We start from the raw sequence: 12,462 nt of genomic DNA, 5'->3' as shown, positions 1-12,462 counted from the left end.
GTGCTATTGATGCCTCACGCAATCAGGGGTTTGTGAGCCTCTGTACAGCCTTAATGGAGCAGCAGGCGTCCCCCACAGATGATTGAAAGTGGGGGTATAATGATGAGAATGGCTTCACACTCAGGAAGGTGGTGATGATGAGAAAACGGATACGGCTGGAAGAGCTTCTTTTTTAGAGGGTACTGGGTGCTCCCGCTGCTGCACAGGATGTGACTTCATGGTATTTATGCCCAAGGCTGTGTGCCCATTAGACATCTATGGGGGAAGGAGTGGGAGGGCTGGTTGCTTGAGAGGACTCAGCATCGAGCCTGAGAAGGAATCGTAGCACCATCCCTCGGGTAGTCAGAGCTACATAGGGTTGCTATTCAAAAAAAAAAAAAAGTTCAAATAAATAGCAAAGCCTTCTGACAAAAGCTGGGAAAGAAAATTACTTACATTAGTTACAATACATTTAGCAGCTGTCTGCGTAATCGCTTTGGTTTTGTGAGCTGTGGATTCAAAGCTAATGCAGTGGACAGGCATTAGCTGTGATAGGAAATACACCCACATTTGAAGTATTAATGTTGAATGTTCAGCTGGGCTTCGACTGATTCCTCTCACAGGCCTCTTATCAGCTGCTACAGGATCACAATGGAAATTCCGCGGGCCAGCTTCAGCATACGTTTCCCATAATCTCCTCATTAGCTTTTGTAATTGGGTGGAAGTATGCAAATAATTGGTATGGTTAACATATGAATTGAGGTACTGTTGTTCAGGAAGACCCGCAGCTCCAAAACGAGCTGCGGCCTTTCATCTGCACCGTGCAATGCCAGACAATAAAGTTCTATCTTTTATTCATCCACTCCACCATAAATATATTATTTGCATCCCTCCTCTTCTCTTGTTAGATAATTACTGCAGGTCAGTTCTCAATGTCAGCTCGTTTTGATTTGTGTGAATTCAACCAGCATCCTTTACAAAATTGCCTCTTGCCTACTCAAGTGCACCAATCATGCATGCTCCCCTCATAGCAGCCTATGGGGGTTTATGGGCAGGATTCATTTACTATAGACTGGATGGATGGATTCTCTCCCCCCTTTAAATTTAATAGAACTTTTAACTCCAATGCTAACAGGCAGCTGCTGCTAATATGATGTGTCCAGCAATTTGTTTGGTCCTCCTCTCTTTGTCACATATTGGCATTCACTAAGCTTCCTCCCTCTCTGCACAGCAAAACACTTTGGGATTCACTCTCTGTCCCCTCCACCCCAATGCTAATCACTGCCGGCTCTTCTGAGGAGAGGGGGTTCCTCTTTAGCATTCAGATGGAAGCAACACACCGCGAGATGGGATGGAAGCGTTAAGGAGGAAATCCCCACCTGTTCAACCTGAATGGAGTGGGAAGGCGTTTTGCTTTCATCTTATCATTGCAGACCAGCTCAATATGACACGTTGTCAGCGAGTCACGTCCTCACATAATAGCAGTGCTCATTCTGAGAGGCCTCTCGTGATTGGGATGGCTGTATCAAGCCCTCTCTTTCTCCTTAGGATAATTGCTGGTGTCAAACTGGAGGTCTCTGTGCTATTGCTGCTTCATACGTCCAAAAAAGCTGTTAATCATCAGCTAATAAAGTAGCCAAGGCAGAAAGGTTGCAGAAGTTAAGTCTCCAAAGTGCATTTGTACACTTGTCTGACACCTGACTTTTACAGTACCTTATTACTGGAGAATTAAGTGAGTGGAGATGCTTTAAAAAGGCATTCATTAAAATGAGATCAGGAGGGGAGGCAGCACAAAGCTGAAAGAGCATCTGTGGATGTGAACTTGACCTTTATTTGATTGTGCGTCCCCACACTGTAATTACTGCCTGAAAGGGAATGTTGCGATACTATATAGCTAAGCAGCCTTGCTTGTGTGTGTGTTTGTGTATGCAAGCGGGAGAGTTCACAAAGTCCAAAGGTCAATATGGGATGGCTCACATTAAGAAAGGGGCTTGAGTCTGCATGGCCGTCCACATGAGTGCGTTATGGGTGAGGCCATTCATATGCTGAGCAGCTGTTCATTATCATGAGCAAATTCAGGAGGAGAGTGGGAGGAATGCATGCCGACCGGTGTTTGGTACACTTCCTGAATAGCTAAAAGGACCTTTTGAAATCCACAGCATGCAAAATTACATGACACACTTAAGCAACAAAAACATAACAGCTTTGAGAAAGTGATCAATATAAATTCAGTTTGTTGGAGGAAGACTGCAACATCCATCATAACAATAGACCAAAAATATCCATGCACGCGCTACAGTCACAAACAACTAGAGTATTTTTAATATAGTTATACAATATAATCCATAAGCCTAAACCTTTGCACTTAGGCACAGAGATGTTTTTTGTTGAAGAATTTCCTAGCCAAATATAGGGGGGCTCCACAGACATTTTAGCAGAGGAGAGGCACTGAAAATTGCACTCCAAAAGGGCACTCTGTATCCATGGTAATCCCCCAGTGTTCACAGATCTCCATGCCGACAAAGATGTCAACCCTCTCATCAAACACAGACATATGAATGAAAAAAAGAAAGGACAAAGCAGCACAGACCCATTTGTCATCTCATAAGTAACCTTAGAGAGAAACTGTACGCTTGACATCTGCTCTGCCCTGAAAACGTCTCGGCCTCCTCTGGGCACAACAAAAGAGGCATGATTAGAATCTCAGTTTGCCATCATGTCCAGACCGGATGGCTTACTCCATGTGAAGGGTCTCTCAAGATGGGGCCAATATGTGGAGTTTACTTTAAGCTTAAGGTCAAAAAAAGTCTGTGAGAGGAGGAAGTGTTAGTCTCACATGCACAAAAACCGACTGCGGTGATGTTTTGCACCACAGTAATTTGCATGGGTATTGTCACTCAGGGGGACACCGGTAAACTATTTCTTTATATATGACTGGTATGAGTCAACGCTCAATGTCACCAGGCCTTTCTAGTAAAGCCCTACTGTATTTCAGTAAACACTCTTTTAGAGGAATTTGTATTGTGCTGAAATAGTAGGCAGCGATGGGTCATTGAGACCTGCCCGTGTATTGTGTGGTACCATTCACTCTAGCAAAATCTGCCGACAACATCAGATAACAAAGCGTGAATGCACACAGTGCGCTGGAAAAATCTGTTACCACTGCATGCTACCAGAACATGTAATTGCCTGAGAGAAAGTAGTGGTGAGAAAATCCCCAACAGGTGGGACAGAGGGAGCTGGGTCTAGCGTTATTGAGTGCAGGCCTGCCACCTCTACATTCACAGAACTCCACAATAGGCCTCCAGCTCCTCTCCTGCCTCCGCCTCCTCCACCAGCAGCCCACTCCACCCCACCTGTGTCTGTGAAAGGTCAGCGCGGAGGAGGGTCCTCACCCCCTCCCTGAACCCACAGCCCCCACTCCCACAATCAGCCCCAACACTGGAGCCCAGTGCCAGGAAACTCAATCAAAGAGGGGCTTCAGAGGGCTCCGGACCTCTCAAAACCGTCCATTGTCTCCTGGAGGCTTCCCCACACCGCAGCCGTTCTATATGTAACACTGTAAGAGGAGTTGCTCATTACTGCCCGTCCCTGGTTCCACTTTGTCTCCTTTGTGCAAGCTGACAGAAGAATCCAGTTGCCCGGCTGGGCCAATAAAAGAGAGAGCAGTGGAAGAAAAGGAGAAGAAAGAAAAGGAAAAAAAGATTCATTTTCAGGAGTGGACGAGGAGACACATATGTTACACGCTTTAGTTCACGTGTCTTAACCTTTGTGGTTTGATATTAACGTGTACATATAGTTCAGAGACTGTCAGTGCATAATAATATCACCTGTTGTGTAACTTCAGTGAAGCTATTTTGGTGCACGTCTTTAAAATGTACAATTCATCCCACAATTTGGAGAGTACTAGCTGATAAAAACAACACACCACAATGTGTGTGAATGTCAGCACAATCTATTATCACATAAAGGAAGCACTATGTAGTTGCTCTCTCTCTCTCTCTCTCTCTCTCTCCCTCTCTCTCTCTCTCTCTCTCTCTCTCTCAGCTCCTCCTCAGCTCTATTCAGATACGGCAGGTGAATACAAATCATTTCCCCTTCACTGCTTTCCTAAAGAGCCCACCATCCAATTTCAGATGGAGAGGACACAAACAATAGTCCTTTTAAAGTGTGAGAAAATCAAATCATGCCTTTTTTATGAAGACAGGAGGAGTTAACCTCTCAGTGTCCCAAACAATTTACAAAATAGGACAAATTTCTAAGGTCGGTAAAGTATTTTTTAAGACTGCATCGAATACTGTTGCACACTGCACAAGTTCAGTTAGGTGATGAAAGTATAAATTGTTTAAGTGACACTTCAAATTTGGTTCAGTCAGGGTTAGGGTTAGACTTTGATAGTTGCTTTGTCTTGTGTATTTTTTTGTACTGTGGTTTGGTTTAAACAAGCAGTTCCACATACATGCTTTCACATTAGGCAGATGCCATTTTCCCAGCCTGTCAGTACATGAAAACTGAACTATATATAATCCATATGAGATACAAGATTAACCAAAACACAGCACCACACATGCAGAAATGTTGTGTAATGTGAAAATAATAGTGTGCCTGCTGCCCCTAGTTCTAACACTCTCTTTCAGCCAAGCTTGAATGAGCTTTGATTACACTGGCATGAGCTATAGCCACTCTATTTCACGAGCCAGTTTTTCATATGCTAAACTCAACAAACAACTCAGGGGATGGCAACAATTCATCAAGGATAGCCCAGAGTAAACTACTCTGACTGTATTTGAATGGAAGAGCGGCACTGTGTGCTGTGAATTCTCATTTTGTATCTTCCCTCTCCAAAGACATTTGATGGAAACTGATCTAATTAAGTTCTGAGGCTGAAAAACTTGTGATATTTTACCAAAAATGAAATAGCGGGAAAGATAGGATCTTCCCTAAGCGGATAGAGTGTTCTTGTTAGTGAGCAATGCCAGTGACCCCATTTCATTTGAAGCACTGGTTTGGTGAAATTAAAGAGAGGATGTTGAAGATTAAAGAATACAACAGTTAAGTCCCTGATGGTGACTGACTGATAGTGACTATTGGCGCCCTACCAAAAGCTGAGAGAGAACATGTTTTCTATGTCTCTCATGGGTCTAGCTGACTAAAATGATAACTAATGGGTATTAGTGATTCTAATGACAGACTTTTTCATTGAGTAAGTTCATTTATGTTCGCTGTAGCAATGACTCTCATTTCAAGTTGGTAATGGATGCGATGATTGTACAAAAACACATCTGTGACTGAAAACTGCGAAAACTAAAAGTTTGCTGGTGTTTTAGCTTATACATCTCTCCAATTCCATCCATCATTTGGAGAGTTTGAGTGCATTTTGAGTGGGTTTGGTGTTTTGCCCAGAGGGCGTCTCTGCCCAGACAAACACTACTCCATCCTTACAGATCGGCTGTTGTCTGGCCCCATCACAAATAATGGCCCCAACAAGTACTGCTCCTCTCCGCTTGGAACATCAGCCCTCATTTGTCAAACTGCGATTCCAGAGGAAACATTGCACCCATTTAACACTAACAGTCCGCTCGGCTTCTGCTAACAGCCTCTGTTCTGTGTCTATGTTTGGCTGGATGAGCTTGGGCCAGGCCTGGTCGCTAATGCAGGAGAAGTGTCTGTCAAGTGTTGGCTAATGGCTGGGTGAGGCTGTATAGTGGAGCATGCAGAGTTTCTGCCTGCCTCTCGATCACTCAGTGCAGGTACAGCGAGGGCGGCAGGGGGAGGTGGACCAGCCCAGCTGGACAGGGCATGTGTGGCTCGCCTCCAGGATAGGAGGCCAGGGTTGCCTCGCTGTCCTTGTGCCCTGAGGGCAGAACATGACAGAAGAATGAATTACCGCCGTAGCTGATAATGCTAGGGCATCTCAACCAGAACCCACTCACCCTCCTCTGTCTGCACATGAAGAATGAATAAGTACATTTTAAGGTCACCTGGTACATGTAGCATAAACACTACACCAGAAGCATAATGCATGGCCATATGTTGCAGACATGTCTCATTTGCCAAGCTACTGAGTCCCATTTTGCGTCAAAATGATAAACACACTTTAAGAGGAGGCAATAACATGAGTTTGCACAACAGTGAGTCGAAGACAAGGGACTGCATAGTCTTGTGCTGGCTAGACTTCAAACACAAACTGATGAGACGTTGGTAGACATCAATTTAGCCTCACAGGACTGTAGCCAGCAAGACGGAAAGCCAAATGGGTCAATAACATAGATATTTGCACTTTAGCGAAAATAACATCAACAGCAACAACAATAATAGATCAGCTGCTAGCTGCCTACATGGTTGGGTTGATCAGATTTATAAAGAGAGTTGGTGGTAGTAAACAAAGTGATAACAATCTGATTGGCCAGTGTAACAAATGATCTCGTTGCACTGTTTCACACAAAAGACTACCCTGATAGCATTGACTTTTGGGCCACATGTGGCGTCTAGCTGGCACCTCTGGCTGAGATGTGGTAAGGAAAAACACATGAGGGCCACATCCTAACCACATTGGTTTGGCCATACCAAACCAATGTGGTATGTTTCCCTGCCTTCCGCCCAATGAGCAGTGGGATAGGCCCTAGCAGTCCCCATCATTCACTTCTGAGAGTAAAAGATTTGGTGTAAATTAGTTTAGCTTATGGATAAAATCTGGATTTTGGTCTGTCAGCCACATAAGGGCCATATTTAGTTTACTCCTGGTATAAGTCTGGTTTTGTTATGATTCAGTTAAGGCTAATATACCCTAGGGCCAGGTGCGGCCCATCATTCACTTCCGAAAGTGGGCCAGGTAAAAGGTTTGGTGTACATTAGTTTAGCTTCTGGGTGAAATCTGGATTTTGGTCTGTCAGCCACATGTGGGCCACATAAGAGCCATTAGGCTTTAGCAGAACTCAGCCATACAGGCATGCTGTATGAGGCCCAGCCATGAGCCATATGATCTTCTTTGCAGTTGGTACAGCTGCGGTAGAGGTCTGGCTATGTTATGGTTCACTTCCGTAAATGGGCCACATCTTTGCTGTTTATTTGGGCCACATCAAAGGCAAAGGAAATTTGCTATTGGGGTATGTGAACAGTGACATGCCGTTTTCAAGTTCTAGTTTTGTCAAAATTGTCCGGGACTGTCTGGAATGCCTAAATCAGCTGGAATATCATATCTTCTACACCTGTCATTACATAGTATGTTTCCAAAGTAGGTATGCAATTTTAATAGCAATGATTACAAAAATGCAGTACTAATGGCTAATAAAGGCATTTTTTTTTTACATTTAATCATAATGATATAAAATGTATACATACATTGAAAATAACTAGTACTTAGAGGCTGAAAAAATCCACAAAACAGGCCTTTATAGCTGGCCACATCAGTTTGCTCACTCGCATTTCATATTTATGCATTCCTTTGGGCTCAGCCTCTGACAGCAGAGAAGAGATTTCTCATTAGAATTGGTCGAGATGCAGGTGAGCGAGGGGTTACATCTAAATTCAGCCATTTGTATTCCGCCACAACACCCAGGGAGCATGCTGTTTATATTGATGAGCAGATAGACTTGGCCTTGGACCAGGACCCTTGCCTAACAGCCACATAAATCATTGGGTTTCCAAGAGGTCCTTCCAAATAAATAGATCTCAGCAGCTTATGATGGTGTGAGGACGATCCTCGCTGCCCTCAAGCCACATCGATATTCTGAATTGTACTAAACAGCACTTGGAATTCATTCACATTGTGACAGGGGATTCAGGGGTATTTCAAGTAATCGAAACGAAGAAAAATAAATACATTTTTATCTTGTAGTGTCAATACAGGCGTAAATCATAGCTGTAGGCTTGAGGGATACGGTGATATATAGATGACTATGGTGCACCGCAGAAAATGACCATCATGTTCGCTGAGACAGTCGAGAGGTTTGATCCTGCACCACGGGATCCACACGTGTCCCCACTACAGCCCGGCACCTATTCCCACCAAAACCTTCTCTGTTGTGTTTCACCATCTCTTTCCTCACTGTCTAGATAGACAATAAAAGTGCCAAAGGGAAGTTGTTGGTTTTTTTTTTTTTTGTTTTGTTACATTTATTAATGTCCATCCTTGTAAGTCAGCAAATCAAGTACTGAGCCTTTAGACTCGGTTCTTTTCAGAACAACTGGAGAACTCTGTGGAAGATCTGGCCAAAAATCTGTGTGACATGTTTCAATTGTTTTTTTTTTTTTCAAATAAAACATCCATTTTGAAGCTATTAGTTTGCTATATAGATAGATAGTGCATTGTCACGCATAGGGAGGGTCTTGCAGGACAGTCAATCAGTGTAATTGTATCACCGCTGACTTCTATCAACCAAGGACTACTTAACATGTTGCACTTTGCCCTGTTTTAAAGATGCACTGGGCAAAACTGCCAAGGGTAGACTGAATTCAGGAACATTTATATTCATTAGACAGAAAATGTGAAATAAATGCATTATTTGATGGTGGCTGCATGGTTCTCATTGTCAGACTGACTCAGTGATAGATTGTAAGTGGATCACTTACTTGACACATGATTCCAGGCAACCACAGAAACAAAGTGATTTGTTCTTGAAAAACCTTAAATTAGTAAACATAAGGGCACACACTAGAGAAAAAATATTTTAAGACTCATTACTAGATTAACAGACTTATTAAGATGGATAATTTCAGAGTGTATAATGATGGATTCAGGAGAACAGATATGTGCTCAATACTGTGAATAGGGACAGCTAACTAGAGAATCTGCGGTGCAGACAACTGAATGATGGCAGGAGGCAGGACGAGAGCACAGGTAGAACGAGGCCTGGAGGAAGGTTGCAGAAGTAGAGGAAGAAGATGGGAGTCAGGGGAAAGAAAAACAGGGATGGCAAGACAGAGCCTGATATAGAACGGCTTTTTCCACAGACACTCCAGGCTGTCTGCTGAGCAGTTTGTGAGTCAGTTGTGCATGAAGCTCCACAACACTGGAAGATAGTAAAGGAGAGCAAGAGCCCTCAGGAGAGGCCTCGCCAACCTCTTTCACAATGCTCTCTATGTCTCTATGTCTCTCTCTCTGTGTCTCTCTGTCTCTCTCTCTCTGTCTCTCTCTCTCTCTCTCTCTCTCTCTCTCTCTGTCTCTGTCTCTCTCCCTCTCTCTCATTCTCTCTCTCTATTTCTGTTTCTCTATCTATTTTCCTCTGACACTTAAACTGGGTCTCTCTTCTCCCCGTCTGTTTCTCAAATAACCACATACTGACACAGAGACAATCAAACACACACACACACACACACACACACACACACAGAGACACACACATTCACACTCACTTACATTCACACATCACCTCTCATACAGGCTCTTGAACATAACATGCACAGGCAAGAGTGTTGACACAGAGAGCCGTCAGAGAATTGTCAGACTCATATCAAAGAGACACCTAAGAAATATCTTGGCGCATTCATCTGAAACCCTGCATGCTGGGAGCAGCCCAGAGGCCCTCTGCGTCCCCCTTCACCTGCATCTCGGCTGATCTCAGAACTGCCACTGCGCAATATCATCACTTTCTAACCTGGAGTGACAAAGCTGCTGCTTGACTCATAGTTGACTGAGCCACAGCTCATGCAGGCTTAGGGATGCTGGCAATACCAATGAAATTCCTTGATTATTGATATCAATGATTCAATACCACATCAAAATAGAAACCTAATTCAGTAGCCTACAAATTCATTTATTTAAAAAAAAAAAAAAAAATATATATATATATATATATATATATATATATATATATATATATATATATATTGTAATTATTAACAGAAGAGTGTTTCAAGTATTTAAACATACAGGCTATGTTAGATAAGATCACTAAGTGTAGCATTGGTCTGGAGCTTTCAAGCAGAAAACACTGAGTTACAGAATGAGTTGTGTCAATACCACTGATACTAAAAACACTACCAATGTTATCATTTTCTTTTCTTTTTTTTTTTTTTTTTTTTTTTTTTGGACCGAGTGTTGACTGAATGTTTGCTTGACTGAATGTTGTGCCATGCCTACATAAATGAGGGCAGACTGGCATCGGTACCATGCCCATTGTCTTATGATGGAGCAGCAGTCCAGCCTTGAGCGCCTGAATTTGGCACTTGGGTAACTTCAGAAATGTCACTCTGTCTCACTGTTTCAGAGTCAACAGACACATTCGTGCAGAGTAAACAATATCATAGCAGCGTGTGAAGAGACAAGCTGGATGATCCCCTGTCTCGTTCTCTCTTCTCCCCGGTTGGCATCAAAACACACAAACACAAACAACAATGCCGCACTCTCTGACAGCCACGTGAGGGAAGCGGCTGAAAGACAGCGCTGTGGAGGTAAACAGAAACCTCTGCGGCCTTCTATTGAGAGGCCTGGGATCTGAATGCCGCTGCTCACAATGGCTGCTTCATGCCTCACTGTGTTTCAAACCGCCAATTCAGTCTGCAGCTCCTAAGTGTAACCCCCACTCCACACACACACACACACACACACACACACACACACACTCTCTCTCTCTCTCTATCTCTCTATCTCTGTCTATCTCTCTCTCCCTACCTCTCTATCAGTCAGGGTGGCCACTAAAAACTGTGGACTCAGCTACTCTTGCCTGGAGTAGAGCGGTGTTGACCACCATAATCACAACAACTACCAGAGCACGATGAAGGGAGAGCAACAGAGTGAGAAAGAACACGGCGGAAAAAAGGTCATTTAGGTTCATATCCAGTCTTACACATGTTGTTTTACAAACAAGTGAAAAAAAAAATTGCCAACGGGATAAGATAATCCCAGTTGTTTGAAATGTAGTTTCACTTGTTCCAGGATTTTTATTTCTGGTGTAAGTATAAATATCACGAGAAGGCAGAATAAGGCAGATCAGTCCACTAGTATCAAGAAAATGGCACTTGAATCAAGAAAATTCTGGAAACAAGTTGATTAACATTGGAAACAAGTGAGACTATCTCAGGATTTTAGGGCTGCATATGAGACTAAATGACTTGTTAAGAAAAACATTTTTTTGCAGTGCAAAGACAAATATCTAAAAAGGATAAAGTGAGATAGAGACCCCGCCACCACCAAAACCCCAATAAAAAAAAAAAATCCTCACAGCATTTTAACAGAGGAGGCATTTGAGCTCAGAACCATCAGAGCCCCATGACTCTCCTCTCAGCTGTGCCGCATCTAATGAAACTGTGCGTGTGCAGCTTCCCTCCCTGCCTGGCTCTGTGAGAGGCCGAGGTGGGATCCCTCCTTCACACTTCACTGAGCAGTGGACACGCATCCCATCATGCCACCTCCACTCACAAAGCATTAGATTGACTCCCCGCTGAATCATGGGTACACCTTCAGCACCGGGGGGATGAGAGGATGAGCCAAAGGTTACCGAGGGTCACTGTCATCACCCTGTGTGAGCTGAAAGTCAATTCTTTGGGCTCTAATGCATCCTTAGCCCTTATGCTAAGAGAGCTACTTCAGCCCTTAATTGTCCGCTTGCCATTAGAGAACTATCGTACCTCTTCGCGTTCCATTACAACACATTACGCCACAATAAGAGAGACACTAGGTGCAATTTAAGCTCTAAGTGCCGTTTTGTGATTTGTAAGTATTGACGCCTACTGTGCCACAGTAGTGGGCGAGGATGAGAGGGTGTGTTACCTTGACAACCATAAGCGTTTTTTTTGTTTGTTTTTTTTTAACCTGTACGCATCAAACAGACAGTTGGACACTGGAAATCCAGGGTTGCTTTCATATCCCCTGCCAGACCTCGCTGCCAAAATAGATGCTCATAAGAAAGCACATGTTGCCATTGGGCAAATGCCAGTCAAGCAAGCTGTGACCTTTGCCCTGCAGCGTGGGCCTAGCAAGAACAAATGAGCAGGCACCAAACGCAGACGTAGACAGAGAAAGAGTGCTTCCACTAGAAAGGCTGCCTATTCATTTAGGGAGCTACGGGCTGTACGGAGTGTGTTAATATTAATGCCTTCCATTTCACATTCTGGCAATATTGCAGATGGAGACATTTTGACTGCAGACGCTTGCCAGGCACGACGAACAGACTGACATTTGTGTGTGTGTTCGCTTCCTACGAGAGGGAAATGCCTTTGAGAGCAACAAGAACATTTGATTCTGGCTGACGGAAGTTCACACTGTTTTGGAAAATAAGGGTGCTGGTGTGGATATGAGGAGGGGACGAAAATGGAAAAAGGATTCAAGAGTGTGACGAAAATGTTTCCAACTTACCAGAGAAACCAAATTCCTGCTCCCCTCCTCCTTAGATAGTTCTCTTCCTCCTCTCTTTGCTGATTTTCCTCAATCTGGTTTAAAAAATAATCAAAGAAAAGTACATTAGTATTCATACTGTAGCTTTTTCTAACCCCTCCCCTCCATGGAAACAACCAGGATCTTAAACCAACCAGATAGGAAAATCC

At 43.5% G+C, this 12,462-nt stretch overlaps 1 protein-coding gene across 1 annotated transcript in view; it reads right to left on the bottom strand.

The window, feature by feature from the left end:
• The window catches only part of LOC115360611 (neuronal cell adhesion molecule-like), a 41,443-nt gene extending 29,093 nt beyond the window's left edge, over positions 1-12,350 (bottom strand). Inside the window, exon 1 of the mRNA XM_030053605.1 lies at positions 12,275-12,350. The gene's annotated coding sequence lies outside the window, so the exon portion shown is untranslated. The remainder of the gene's footprint in view (positions 1-12,274) is intronic.
• Between the last annotated feature and the right edge of the window lie 112 nt (positions 12,351-12,462).

This window comes from Myripristis murdjan, chromosome 6 (assembly GCF_902150065.1).
Source record: "Myripristis murdjan chromosome 6, fMyrMur1.1, whole genome shotgun sequence".
Taxonomy (NCBI): Eukaryota; Metazoa; Chordata; class Actinopteri; order Holocentriformes; family Holocentridae; genus Myripristis; species Myripristis murdjan.
This window is presented reverse-complemented; position numbering and strand designations above follow the sequence as displayed.